The 15,034-nt window shown below is 48.3% G+C and overlaps 1 protein-coding gene and 1 long non-coding RNA gene across 6 annotated transcripts in view; one reads left to right on the top strand and one right to left on the bottom strand.

The window, feature by feature from the left end:
• Nucleotides 1-15,034, top strand: part of LOC146870586 (copine-8-like) — a 1,950,277-nt gene that overhangs the window by 847,891 nt on the left and 1,087,352 nt on the right. The window lies entirely within an intron of this gene.
• Nucleotides 1-15,034, bottom strand: part of LOC146870589 (uncharacterized) — a 449,760-nt gene that overhangs the window by 400,846 nt on the left and 33,880 nt on the right. The gene's annotated exons all lie outside the window — the stretch shown is intronic.

The raw sequence follows: 15,034 nt of genomic DNA, 5'->3' as shown, positions 1-15,034 counted from the left end.
GGCCACTGTCCAAGTAGGGACCCTTCTTCCTAAGTCAGAGTAAGCGGGCTACACCCTTTGACAACCCCTGCTCATCCCTGTGGTAACGTAGCACAAGCAGCTAGGCTTATCTCAGAGGCAGTGTGTGAAGCATTTATGACCATACACAGTAACACAGTGAGGAACACTACAAAGGGACACCACACAAGTAGTTATAAAAAATAAATATCTTTATATGTAGCCTTAACACAAGACCAATAACAGTAAAAATCCTCAATACTAGGAAAATAGGGTTACTCTTAAAATGCTGTAAAAATAGTTCAAAGTGTGCAAAGAGGAGTTCAGTTCAAGGCAGTGGTCTCTGCAAACTTTTTACTCACAAACTACCTGGATTCTGTAGCAAAGCAACTAAGATGTCGCTAAGGAGTTGTAGCGATGATTTTCCTCAGGCGTGACCAGCGATGCGTTGAATCCTTGCCGCAAGGAGGATGATGCGCTGATCTGTGTGCAGGACAAAGCGACACACTTCTACACACTAAGCCGGCGATGCGTTGAAATCCTTGCCGCGAAGGGAGGATGATGCGCCGAGCCTGTTGCGTGTGCGATCTTGTTGCGATGAAAAGAAATGGTGCTCCGCGAGGGAGCGACGATCTTGATGCGATGAAAATGCCGAACGCTCGGCGTCCGCGCTGCGATGTCGTGAAGCGATGAACTCGATGCGATGATCTTTGGTTAGCGAGCACTTAGAAGCCTGCAAACATGCGATGCGATAATCTTTGGGTTAGCGAGCATTTGGCAGCCCGCAAACGTGTGATGCGATGATCTCCGGTAGCGAGCACACAGCGGCAGCAACGCGATGATTTTCCTTACGCTCTTACGCTGCGGCGGCTCGCTAACGGGCGTTAGCGATGAATTTCAGCACTCTGTTCTCCACAGTAGAAGTAGAGGCCCTGGAACTCACAGGAGCCTCACCTGCAGATAGAAATCCTCGCTGGGAGGAAACAGGAGGCTGGTGGTCGAGTCTGATGTGCCTGAGACTCCTGCAGGAGGCTAGCTCTCTTCTAGCCCTTGGGTGATTGCTGTAGCACGATAAAATAAAAGTTCCTTCAAAGTCCTTTTCCTCTTCTTCCAAGTCCAGTAGTAACCACTGCAGGCCAGTCCAAGAAACAGCACACAAGCACAAGGACAGTCCTCTCCTGCAGATTTCTTCAGTTACACGGACAGAGGTTCCTCTTGTTGTCCAGGAGCAATCCAAATTGTAGGGGTTTCAGCACAGATATTTATACCCCAAAAGTCTTTGTTCTCAGAAGCTACAAGTCACTGAACCCAGCCAGAACCAGTTCTGCCCAGCCCTGGAGCACTTTGTTTACCAGGCTGCATCCTTCCTTTCAGAAAGAGGGGGTCTGTCATCAGACGCACAGTGAGAGGTGGAGCCAGCATTCACCGTGCCAGGCACAGCCCTATTCAGGTCCAGGAGCTACCCCTCCCCATACTCCAATGCAGATCTCTCTATTCAACCCAGGTCTGACTCAGCCTGCCCTGTCCCTCCAAAAGCAGACAGCCAATACACATAACAGCAGAGCACACTGGAAGGCTTAGGCAAGAAAATACCTACTTTCTAAAAGTGGTATTTTCAAACACAGAATATAAAAATAAACTTCACTAAAAGATGTATTTTAATATTCTGAGCTCAGGCATACTAAATTCGTTTTTCTACCATGTTCTGTGGGTCAGTTGGGACTATAGAATGTAACAGCCAAACCTCCCATTCTGGCCTATGTAGAACAGGTAGCCTTACAGTAGTGAAAAACAAAATTGGGTGTAGTTCACTACCAGGACATGCTACACACATCAGAGCATGTCCTACCTTACACATACAATGCACCCTACAATAGTGGTGGCTTACATGATGCCAAGGGAAGGTTCAGGGGCTGGGAAGTGGGTGCACTTCACAGCCAAGATGGCAGTTCTAGACTGCACGCAGACACTGCAGTGGCAGGTCTGAGACACACTTTACAAGCTGCTTCTGTGGGTGGCGCAAACCAGCGCTGCAGGCCCACCAGCAGCATTTGGTTTACCAGCCCTGGGCACACACAGGCCACGCTACTAGGGACTAACAGGCAAACCAAATAAGCCAATCATGGATATACCAATTCACATGTCATCTTTACACAGGGAGCATTCGTGCTGTGGCACTGAATGGCAGTGGCACCGCGCCCAGAGCATCTATTACCAGCAAAAACAGAGGAGACAACAGCGAAAAATGAAAGGGAGACACACGCCAATGGTGCCAGGTCTAACACGTGTCCCCTCCAGCTGAAATGTGGGGAGAACTACCCATCCCCTTGGAAGTTCTCATCACTAAGGCGGAAAAATCTGGACAGACCATCAGCATTGGTGTGTTCTGTACCAGGGCGAGGTTCCACCGTGAAGTCCTTACCCTGTACGGAAATGGACCACCACAACAACTTGGGATTCTCATCCCTCATCTGCATCAACCATCTGAGAGGCCTGTGGTCTGTCTGAACCCGGACGTGAGTCCCAAACAGGTATGGTTTCAGCTTCTTCAGTGCCCAGACCACAGCAAATGCCTCACACTCAATTGCACTCCACCTCTGTTCCCGTGGAAGTAACCTCCTACTGATAAAGGCTACAGGTTGGTCTAGTCCCTCGTCATTCATCTGTGACAGAACAGCCCCCACCCCATGCTCTGAAGCGTCTGTCTGGACAATAAATTCCTTAGCAAAATTGGGCGCCTGGAGTACGGGTGCTGTACACATGGCAGTCTTGAGGGCATCAAAAGCTTTCTGACAGGTGTCAGTCCAGTTCACAATCTTTGGACGCTTCTTGGAAGTCAGCTCAGTCAAGGGTACAACAATGTTGCACCCTTTGACAAACCCCTTGACAAACCTCCTGTAGTATCCCGTGAGTCCTAAGAAGGCCGTCACCTGGGTCTGGGTCCTTGTGGGCTCCCAAGCCAGGATGGTTTCAATCTTGGGCTTCAGGGGTGCTACCTGGTCACTCCCCACCTGGTGTCCCTAGTACACCACAGAACCCTGCCCAATCTGGCACTTACTGGCCTTGATTGTGAGGCCTGCTCTGCGCAGCGCCATCAACACTTCCCAGAGGTGGTGCAAGTGGTCCTCCCAGGAGGAACTAAACACTGCAATGTCATCCAGGTAGGCGGCACTGAAATCCTCCAGCCCAGCCAACACCTGGTTGACCAACCTCTGAAAGGTGGCAGGGGCATTCTTCATCCCAAAGGGCATCACACGGAACTGGTAGTGCCCATCTGATGTGGAGAATGTTGACCTCTCCTTTGCCCCATCAGTTAAGGCGATCTGCCAGTACCCAGACGTTAGATCAAATGTGCTGAGGTACCGGGCATCCCCTAACCAATCTATGAGCTCATCAGCTCTGGGGATGGGGTGCGCGTCGGTCTTCGTGACCGAATTGAGACCTCGGTAGTTCACACAGAACCTAAGTTCAGGAGTGTCACCAGGCGCTGCAGCTTTTGGTACCAAGACCACGGGGCTGGACCAGGGGCTGCTAGAGGACTCAATCACCCCAAGGGCAAACATTTTGGAGACCTCCTCCTTAATGTAGGCCCTGACCCTGTCAGTCACTCTGTAAGCCTTGTGCTTGACAGGAGGACTGTCCCCGGTGTCCACTTCATGGACGCACCACTCAGTGACACCAGGAACCAGGGAAAACAAATCAGGAAATTGCCCCAACAGCTGGTGACAATCTGTCTGTTGCTCAGGGGTCAGTGTGGTGGAGAGGACCACACCCTCCACTGACCCATCCTTCTCTCCTGCACACAGGAGGTCAGGAAGAGGCTCACTCTCCTCCTCCATCCCTGCATCTGTGGCAAGAAGCATGTCCACTTCAGACCTCTCAAAGTGGGGCTTTAGGTGGTTCACATGCAGGACCCGCAGGGGGTTCCTGGGAGACTTAAAGTCCACCAAGTAGGTAACTGGACTTTTGCGCTCCACCACCTCAAATGGACCGGTCCACTTATCCTGGAGCGCAGAAGGCTCCACTGGGGCCAGTACCCAAACCTTCTGACCAGGTTGAAACTCGACCAGAGTGGCATTCTGGTCGTGCCAACGTTTCATCTCCTCCTGGCTGGCTTCCAGATTTGCCTCAGCAATTTTTCTGAAACGCCGAGTCTGGTTCCTGAAGGCCAACATGTAGCTAAATACATCTTGGGGAGGTTTCCTGGGAGATTGCTCCCAGCCTTACCGGATGGCCATAGAGCCATTCAAAGGGACTGAACCCTAAGGACTTCTGTGGCACCTCACGGTATGCAAACAACAGGCATGGCAAGAGGACGTCCCACTTACACCTCAGAAGCTCTTCTAGGCCCATGCCCTTCAAGTACGGGTTGAACCGTTCAACCAGACCATTACCTTGGGGGTGGTAAGGAGTGGTGAACTTATAAGTTAACCCACACTCCTTCCACAGAGACTTCATATACTGGGAGATGAAGTTGGTTCCCCTGTCAGACACCACCTCTCTGGGGAACCCCACACGGAAGAAGATCCCCATCAGTGCACATCCCACCACGGGGGCCGTCACTGTCCTGAGCGGGATGGCTTCAGGGTACCGGGTGGCTTGGTCCACCAAGACCAGGATGTACCTGTTGCTCATGGCTGTCTTGGGGTCCAGAGGCCCCACTCGCTCGAATGGGGTACTAACAACTGGAAAGGGCTGGAGTGGGGCTTTGATCCTCCCCCCCACTCTTCCCACTTGCCTGGCAAGTCTCACAGGTTCTGCAATAAGTATCTGAGCTCTTGCGCATCTGGGGCCAATAAAAGTGGGTTGCCAACCTCTCAAAGGTCTTGGTCTGCCCCAGATGTCCTGCCAATGGAATGTCATGAGCCAACCCCAGTAGGAAGGCTCTGAAGCACTCGGATACCACCAGCACACGGGCTGACCCCGGCTCAGTAGCCTTAGGCTCGCTATAAAGGAGACTGTTCTCCCAATAAATCAGATGTGAACCAGACATGTCACCTGTTGCCTGGGCTGCAGCCTGTTGCCGCATACCCTCAAGAGAAGGGCAAACTCTTTGCTGCTCACAAAACTCCTCCCTGGTGGGCCCTGTTGGAAAACGAGGCAGCATCTGTGCGGCCTGCACAAATAACATGACTACATTTGTCCTTCACTGGGAACGAAACACCCAATTGTAGCGCCTGACTCTCAGAGGGTAGAGTTGCAGAGCAGTCTGAGGCTTACTCAAGGTAGGTGGTGTGGGCTAGTAATTGCCATTTGCAGGTGCACAAAAATAACACTCAATAATTGATTGTCCAGTCTGTACTTTGCTTTATAAAAGTAAGAGTACATTTATTAAACACAAACACTACTCAATACTATGCACCAATTTACCAATATACATAAGCTGTTGGAATTACTTTGTGACATTGCATAACATCTTCACCCCTCCCGCAGGGGGGGTGGGGTCTAGTACCACCACTCCCGTGTATGCACATCAACTTGCCCCCAATACAGATAGTTGAACATAACCTGGAGCGAGGGCCCTGCGCACTGGCACCATCCCAGTGGCGACCCACCCCATTACCTCAACAAGCATTAAAACAAGCATTTGCAATGCAATAGGTCTCGCATTTGCGAGAGCTTGTGCTATTGGCATTGTAAATGACAATGCCTTTTATTTATGTGTTTATAAAACCTGCAAGTGGTGCATAAACATGCCCTATGTATTTGTAGTTGTTGCTCACAAGAAGGAAGGCTGGCAGTGACTGCGCCTCTTTTACTGCCAGCCTTGCTTCTCGTAAGAAAGGACTATGAAATGAAAGAATAAATAAATAAATTAGTACTATCAGCACAAAGTGCATGTTTACGCACAGCTTGCAGGTTTTCAAAACACAAATAAAAGGCATTGGGCCATATGTAGGTAAAACGAGTTTTGCGATTCTCAAATTGCGATTTTTAGGGAATCCCAATTAGAGAATCGCAAAATGCAATGTAGGTAGGATTAGCAAAATACTTTGTGAATCCCACATATTCCTAATTTGCGAATCGCAAATTGAGATTTGCAAATAAGGAATACCTTGCCATTCATTCCTATGGGCTAGAATGCCCATAGGAATGAATGGGAAGACATTCTCAATTTGCGATTCTCAATTAGAGAATCGCAAATTGAAAATGCAATTTCAAGGTTGCAAGGGTGACAATAGGACACCCTTTTGTACCCCTGAAATGAACATGTGTGCACATATGGTGCACATACATGCGCTAAGGGCATGTATGTGCGCCACATGGCACTTTGAAAAATGCAAAAAAGTGCATTTTTCAAAGTATTCGCAAATTACCACCAACCTGAAGTTGGTGGTAATTTGCGATTCCTTAAGTCAAAATCGCGCAACTTGGGTGCTTCCTACATTGCATTTAAGGAATCGCAATTTGGGATTCCTTAAATGCATTTGCAAAATAAGGAATCGCAAATTTTGCGATTCCTTATTTTGCATGTGGGTTGTTGTTTGCTACATAGCACACTTCCCAAATTGCGATCGCAAACGCTGAAATTCTGCGAATTTCAGCATTTGCGATCGCAATTTGCCTTCCTACATATGGCCCATTGTCATTTAAAATGCAATAGCTCACACTCTCGCAAATGCAAGACGTATTGCATTGTAAATGCTTATATTACTGAGGATGGACTGTGAGAATAACGGAATGACATTGAAGAGACAATCAGCCGCTGCTAAAAGGGGTCACCTGCTGAGAGCAAGGAGACGGCTGAAATACATAAAAGTGCTTCAGTATTTGACCACATCAATGGAGAGCTGATGAAGTGCCAGGAGTTTGCACGGGCAGACAGACTTCCAAAGAGAGAGATGTGCACAACGCTGGATCCTCTGGAGAGTCCACGCATTTGTACCTTGGTCACCGATGGCAGCTCGGTGTAGACTGAGTGTGTGCTCTCTCATTGCATAATGTAACTAGCCAGGTTGCCGTGTGCAGTATCATATGTGGCCAAAAGACCTCATTTGGCCATATATGGTACTGCAGATGGCAACATGACTAGGTACAAAAACATTGACGTTTAGAATGCAGTTATGATGCTAATAACTCCAACAAATGTGAGGCCTATTACATTTGTTAAAGAACTGCAACACACACAGAAACACATTTTCAGAACAGTAATGTAGGTGTAGTCGACTGAGACCTAGCAATGCACACGTTATCAGGAAGCGGGCGTCACTTTAGCTGTCCTAAACATATGCGGGATTCTGACCACACAACATTGTAATACAGTACATGCATTGAGTTGTTATTCCTGTTACACCAAAATTAGTATTTTGGCTACAAGGTCACTGAAGTATACCTCCAACAGACTCGGCAGCAGTGTTTCCAGTGAGCAGCGAGAACTCTGCTGTCCAGCCTCATTCTGTATTAAGAATGTTCAAGGAAGGCAGCCCAATACTTGTTCACACGTTGCTATTCTGTGATCCTGTAGCCATTCAGTTGGGGTGAGGAGGACTGCCGTGCACCTGTGGTGTAAAGTGCATATTAACTAAAGCAAACTAACTCTCCAGCATTCTAAGTGATGATTAAGTGAACTTTAAAAATGCAATTCCCCTCCCCGGTACTTTTGTGAGCAGTCCTACAAAATGAGGAGAGCATCACACGGTTCCGGAATAGCGTGCTATGTGCCGAAAAGCACTTTAACGCATCGTTAGGGGTAGTAGGTATGAAAGAGGAGGCCGGCTTTTTTAGATTTTGCCATTTCTAATGTCAATGTAAACGCTTAGCTACTAAAATGCAGTTTAAAATGTAAAACTATGTGCATTCAAATACAAAGTGACATGAAATAAAAATACCCAAGTGGGCTACCATCACAAATACCACAATTGCTACCTTGCATGCTTTACGATTATCACCCACCTGATTCGGAAGAAGGGGGTGTTGAGGGAAAGAAAGAGAGTAGGAACACAGCCCCGGTCAGAGGTAACGCCACGTGGGAAGGGGGGCATGAATTTTAAACAGACAAGCAAGAAGAGTTAACCCTTATTGAACTACAGGCAGAATTGCTCTGGGAGGGCGGTTGGAGATTACAAACTAGCAATTCAAAGGATAATTGTTTACGGTGTGACGGGAACGAAGGAAGTTGTGCGAGCAGGCCTGAAAAAAAAAAAGAAAGACGAGACCACTATTGCTGATAATTAAGCAGCGTGCTGTGGTGCTTAATAAACAAGGATAGGAAGTAGGCATGGCAGCCCGAACAGAGTGTAAAAGGGGAGTGCTTCGCTCCGCGGCCCCGCCCCTCGGGAGCCAGCAGTACCCCCGACTTCATCACATACAGACTGCTGGCACGCAAGGGTTGTTTGAACTGGCAGCCCGTCCCAGAGCCCTGCCAGGGCCTGAAACGAGCTGCAGGGTAATTGCCTTTGGAACAAAAGGGCTCCTCTACCAGAGCCAAGATTAATCCCGCGATGCTCACAAGATACCGGACTGGAGTTACTCATTCAGGAAGCAGCTAACAAGCTGGCGAGGAGATGGGGGCACGCAGGGGGTGTCTGCAAGGAGCTGGGGTGGTGGGGACACAGTGATGGCAAAGAAAGGGGGGGGACCGGCGCGGTGGCTTGGGGAGGTGGGGGGGGGGGGGGCTGGCGGCAGCCAAGTAACTGAAAGCAGCAGCGTTCATGAGGAGGTGGACGGTAAAAAGTCACGAGTTGTGGGAAAACGATGAAGGGCGGGGGTGGGAAAGGAGGACACAGTGAAAGAAAACGATGTGGTGCCACACCAGGGAGTCGGCTCAACATTCGATTGCACATTAGATGTCAGAACGGCAGCAGCTGTGGCAGTGCGAAAGTCATCGCGGTAAACATCAAAGCGGCCGCGAAAGTGAAAGTAATCAACAAGCCGAGCTGACAAGAAGGGCTGGGCGAGAAGGGAGGGGGGAATGCCAGCAACAGAGGAGCCCGCGAAAGTGAAAGTGATCGTGATTACGATCGCTACGGAGGAAAGACACATGGCGCTGCGCGCGTGCACGTTCACGTGCACTGTAGCTTTAGGCCACGGCAGCACTTTGAAAAGCCCAGTTATAAAATGTCTCTTCGAGCCTTTGGCTCGCGAGACCTAAAAAGGGGTAAACCTGCCTTGGTGACACATGACCCTGACTCAGCATCTCATACTGACCATAAAGTATGCACCTCTATATCTTAAGGGCTAGCAGTCTGGGGTCTTCACCTAAACGCAGCAGCAAGAATCCATGTTTACGCACACTTTAGAATGACAGTACTCATCACCTTGGTTGATCATTTGAATGCATTGCAATTACAGCCCCTAAAGGCATCACAGATGAAATCACAGGATTACGCATATACAGCCAGACACCCTAGTAGGACTGTCTGGCAACATAACCCCACTTGGCTTATGACATCTCCTTACACATGTGACTTACAGTCCCTTCAAAAGAAGTACTCCTGGCAACTACACTTCTCCTGCAGTGCGCATTTTCACTTTAAAAGGCATCACAGGTAAAAGCATGGGATTACGTAAATACAGCCAGACCCCCTACTAGGAAGGTCTAGCAACATAACTCCATTTAGCTTAACATCACCTTACACAGGTACTTCACTTTACATGTGTGACTTTCAGTCCACCTAAAAAGAAATAACCACTAGTAAATGCATTTCAGTGCAATTACACCACTTCACCTCCAGGGGATGCAGTTCTCCACACATCCCCAACTCAGCCCTTCACTTCATGATGCACTTCTCCACACACCCTCAGCTATAGAACAAAAGTTCCAGCCTTGAAGGTGTTTAAATGCTAGCTGAGCCCTTGAGGGGTTGTTTCCTTTAGGTCCCCATGACACTGAGGGTGGGACTTTTCTTCATGCTGGGGGGGGAGACTGTGTGGGGGGGAAGACTGCGCTTCTCCAGCAGCTCCCCCAAGCACCTTTTCACAAGTGAGGGTGACCCCCCTCCTCTGGGGGCCACAAAGCACTAAACGGCAGATTTCCAAATGCCTGGTGAGGCATTATGGGGCGCTTCATGAGGTAAAAAAAAACAGTAAGACACACTGATTTTCCCTGGCATGTTTCTTTCCAGTGTATAAAGCCTATTCCATGTCACCACCCAATACTGCATAAGTCCTGCCACACCATTCATTTTGTAGCTGCTCCTGGACTGCGCACGCTAGGAATCTCCCCTGCGCAACCCGTACACGTGTGCACACGTATGTTCACATGTGTCTGCATGTAACCCAGTGGTCGAAGGGGGCGGGAACGGCAGGGCACGGCATGCCCCTACTCCTTCAATTCCAGGGATTCCGTTCCCCTACTTTTTTATTTTGAAAATGCGTCCCAGGACGCAAGAAATCACCATCGCCTATAAATAAAGCTCAGCGTTCCGGCGTTCGAGGAAGGGCGGCAGAGAAGTAACAGGACTCTGTCTTTTCCTTCTTACCCAGAGAAGAAAAATACAGTGTCCACTTCTGCTCTGTCGCTTCAGTTGCCCCCCCCCCCCCCCACTCTTTCCTTCTTCCCTCTCTTTCTGTCCAGCAGTTCTTCTCTTACAGAAAACCGAGATTTCAAGACGGGGTTTTCACACTCTTTCCTCTCCTTTCTTTTATTTTCTCCCCTGTGAAATGGATCCAAAAAGGAAAATAATTTTTGCTGGAAATGTCGTATTTTAATTCCAAAGTGCAGCATCTGGAATAAAAGGTTAAAAATAGGAAAAATAACTAAATAAAGTAAGACAGAGTGGTAGCAAACTGACCAGATTGATTTTATTCACACCCAAACACATTAGCGCCACTTTTACAGAGTTTGCCAGTGAAGCGCTACTTTTGTTTTCTTGTCTTTGTTTTCCCCGAGCTTGCAACTAGTGCACCAAACCTGGAGGTACTGCAATGTGTGGATTGGAAAACAAAATGTGTACTGTGGCTCTGCGTCCAGGGATGTGGTCTTTTTACCATACCGCTTACGTTTTGTAAGGATATAAGCAATGGACATTGAAATGGGTCCATTCAGGGCCCTGTAGTCATGTCCTTAACTTTTCAGGCAAAAGCACTCACTGATTTCTGAATAGTGAGTGTAAACGCATTAAGGTAACCATGTTGTTCCTGCTTGCATTTCACATGGTTTGCTAAATTTTGCATTCCCTATGATTGTTTGCTTTTTCCAGGATGTTGTTACTGTTTTTTTGTAGGCCGCATATTGCTCTTGTCTAGTGCGTCATTTAAATTGAGCCGCATCCAGGTGTTTATAGCCAGCAGCAATTGGGTTGTAGTTGAAGGCAGTGTGAGTTTTTCTCAGTGGGGCAGTATGGTGTTCAGCGGGGGAGAAGATATGGCACTATGGCTAGAGCTACTGAATTTGGAACTGGGGAATCAGGTTCAGCCTTAATACCCAGCCCACCAGACCACTCTCCTAAGGGAGCACATTCCTATGCTAGACCTTAGAAGGCCCCACTACACCTTAGAAGCTATGGTGTTTAGCACCAGCAGGTGAACCCTAGCAGTGGCAAGTGTGGGTTAACCTTCAAGGTTTGTCCACCACAATCCATACTGAAGTTCACCTCCAGTCTTGCAGACAGGCATATGAAGCAGCACACCCTAGAGCGACAGTGACTCTGTCACTGAGGTCACAGGACACTTGAGAAGGGCCAGCTCTAGGGCAGTGCAACCGGTGGGACCGCACCGGGTGCTGACTTTGGGTGGAGGCATTAATAAAAAATGTCATGATGTCTCTAGTGTTTAATGTTCTGCCTAGAGAGAGATCATTTTGTCTAGTGGAAGTTTTGATTCATGGAAAGGTAGCTCAGAGGGTTAATGTGCCTGCTGCAAAGAACAAGTAGCATACAGATTGTGAGAAGTTGGCCTGGTATATGCTGTCCACTAGTTATAGTGGGCACCTTGTACCAGTCCAAACAACCCTTATTGATGATAGGTTTAAAGACAACCTTTATTGAAAGCTATTCTAGTGGTAGCTATGGAGAGCAGCCTTTAGGCTAAGTCTTGAAAGAGTCTTGAAGGAGTGTAAAGCAGCTTGGTTTACCAGATTATAACCTCTTATAACCTCTTGAATTACTAAATGAAAGGAGATCCACACAAGGTATATATAAAATATATGTATTTATTTCTAAACACTCACTACTAATCTCTTTATGAGATTAGAGTCCAAGATACACAATAATACAGTTCTAAAACGACAGTAAATAGCACAATATACAATGGTCCCTAGGGGTGGACCAAACCATATATTAAGAAAGTGGTATAAGAACCACAACTTGACTAGAAACAGTGCCTAAAGCACGTAGAATCGCTGGGACCCCAAGGAACCACCCAAGGTAGTGACACAGGAGACCCACGGGGGACACGTGCAGTGAGAACACAGGCGCGAGCCCCGTACTATTTTATGGGAAAGTCGCAGTTGGAATTTTAGAAGTTAAGGACACTTAGAAGAGCACTTTGAGCAAACCCCTTTAGACTTAGGGGGTTCTAGGGCCAGCACCCACGGGAGCACCGGAGTACTCGAGTTACCTCACCCAGGGAAGCCGGGTGCATAGGTGTCAAATGGTGTCAGGGATCGTCGTTGATTTCAATGGCGATCTGCTGCAAAGTGCTGCTGCCGGGAAAGAGAAAAGTGTCCGGTGTGATCCAAGCCTGGATCGAAGATCAGAAGAACCTGAAAGCAGAGGGGACAGAGTCTGGGTCACTTGCCAGTGACCAGGGTCACAGTAGACGAAAGCCCACCGATGTTGGGTGATTCAGGTGCGAAGAGGCGAAGCTTGACTCTGCAGCCACGAGGACCAGGAGGCGTCAACGACAACCAGATGCTGGATTTGAGCTGTCCCACAAAGGATGTCGAGTGCTGCTGTGTCGGTGCTCGTATTGAACACAACAAGCCTTGGCAACAGCAACCCACACAGGAAGAGAAAAGATGCTTCGGTGCGGACCAGCAAGGTCCTGGGGACTCCCTAAGCAATGGAGAGTCAGGGCACGTCTGGAGCAATCAGGTAAGGCTAAATAGAGGTAAAGTTGCCTTCACAGGGCCCCACCAGTCGACGGACTAGGGATCGCAAAGGGACCTCGAGAGGAAACACAAAGGGCCAGCTCATGGAACACTCGTGGAGTGTAGGCGGGCAATCTTCAGTGCAAATGCTGCTTGGGGTCAGGGCTATAAGTAATCTAAAGCTCAGCTGCAGGAGTTGTTGGAAAGCTGATGCTTCTGCAAAGTGACGTTGTGTCCAGGGGTTCGGTTTGCACGGTCCCCCCGAGGGATACGGGCCTCAGACTTGCTGTGGGCACTGATCGACCTCTGAGACCACAGAAACCCACCTCCTGTGTTGCAAAATTCTTTGTAGTCTGGCGGGAGCTTCAGAGCTGCAAACAGGTCAGATGTGTCTTTGTTGCCTGCCTTGCAGGGGAGTAACTCCTTTACTCCAAGGGAGATTCTTCACTCATCTAGTTCAATGTAGATCGTCGAAGTTCCAGCATTCAGTATCAGAGTTTCATCCAGGTGTAATCTAAAGTCCTGTAGCCAGGTGTTCCTTTCTTATACCCAAGGAAGGGGTGGGTCAAACTCTAGGGACCCACCTATAGGAGGGTCAGGAAAGAGGGGTAGCTACACCCATTTCCTTTGTCCAGTTTCACGCCAGAGCAGGGGCTGCAACCGGTTTGAGCTGGACTTTGCACAGGGACACCAAATGCACTCTTGGAATGCACCCACCCAGCCCCAATACACTTAAGCCTTTCAGGGAGGTGGTGACACCTCCCTGTGACAGGAAACCTATTGTCCAGGCCTCCCTTGCCGGAGTTTAGTCCAGCAGCAGGAGGGCAGACTCGTGTCTGTGGCTGGCAGCATCCATTTTGTGATGCCAGGGCTCTCTTAGCTGGTACCGGGTATACCCGTGCTGTCATGTCTCTCCCTCTAGAAGGGTGGGATCATACTCCCACACCAGTTACTGGTGTGGGGGTATGATTCCAAAGTGTTTGACACCAAATACAACATGTTTCCGTGCAGCCATCCCAAAGTTGGCATTTACTGTTTGGTTATAATGCACTTAAGAGTGTATGGTTTGGCTGTATCACAAACAACCCCAGAATAACGGTTCCGAAGGCTGCAGAGGGGCTCCGCTCATGCATTGGCACCCTCTCACATAAAACCCAGCACCCTGCCTTCAGGATTGGTAAGGCCTGCCATAGGGGTGACTGATAGGTTTATATGTGCAGTGATATAGAGAGATATAGTGAACCTATATCTCAGTAAGGGGTGCATGCACCACCTTACCCAGGCTGCAGTAGCAGACCTGTGGTGTCATTTTGGAAGGCTTCCCAGGGGTGGCACAATACATGCTGCAGCCCCTGGTAGGCCTCTGGGGTACCTATGCCCTTGGTACATAGTATACCATATACTAGGGACTTATAAGGGTACCCCAGAATCCAATCTGGAGTGTACCTATAGTACTTGTAATCAATTTAAGGGAGAAAGCAGATAGGCTGGGTTCCTGAATAGCCAGACTAAGACGAAAACCAGCAAAACACCAGGAAACAAGTGGGGGCAACCATGCAGTCAGATTCCACCTTCCTACACAGATCACAAAGTGCACATAATGTAAATAGGTCAGTGGGCTACTGCTTTTGTCAGAGAGATACTTTTGTTACTTGCAGTTTATAAGTTAAAATCCTAACATACAACAGTGAGCTATTAACTTTCATCTAAGAGCTACATACAAACTGCAAGGTATAAATTAAAGCGTTATGTTTTTCCCCCCAGTCTTTGATTATCCTAATGTTGCAAAAAGTATTCTTTTGGACAGAAATCAATTCTGATTATTAAAGAGAACCCCCAACCATGGTATTACGTTTAAAAATTCTGAGTTTGTTTCTCCAGACCAATCACTATTAAACTATAAGGCCTGCCTAGTAGTATGGTTGTCATGTGACTCCTACACCTTGTAGCCCTTAGTCTTGTGTAACATTTTCTATACAGTGATTTACACACATATTGATTGTCTCTGAGTAATGTGTGTGGTGCAAAGTGCTCTGACACCCTAAACTGGTATGAGTGGTGCTGTAG

This window comes from Triturus cristatus, chromosome 1_1 (genome assembly GCF_964204655.1).
Source record: "Triturus cristatus chromosome 1_1, aTriCri1.1, whole genome shotgun sequence".
Classification (NCBI taxonomy): domain Eukaryota; kingdom Metazoa; phylum Chordata; class Amphibia; order Caudata; family Salamandridae; genus Triturus; species Triturus cristatus.
This window is presented reverse-complemented; position numbering and strand designations above follow the sequence as displayed.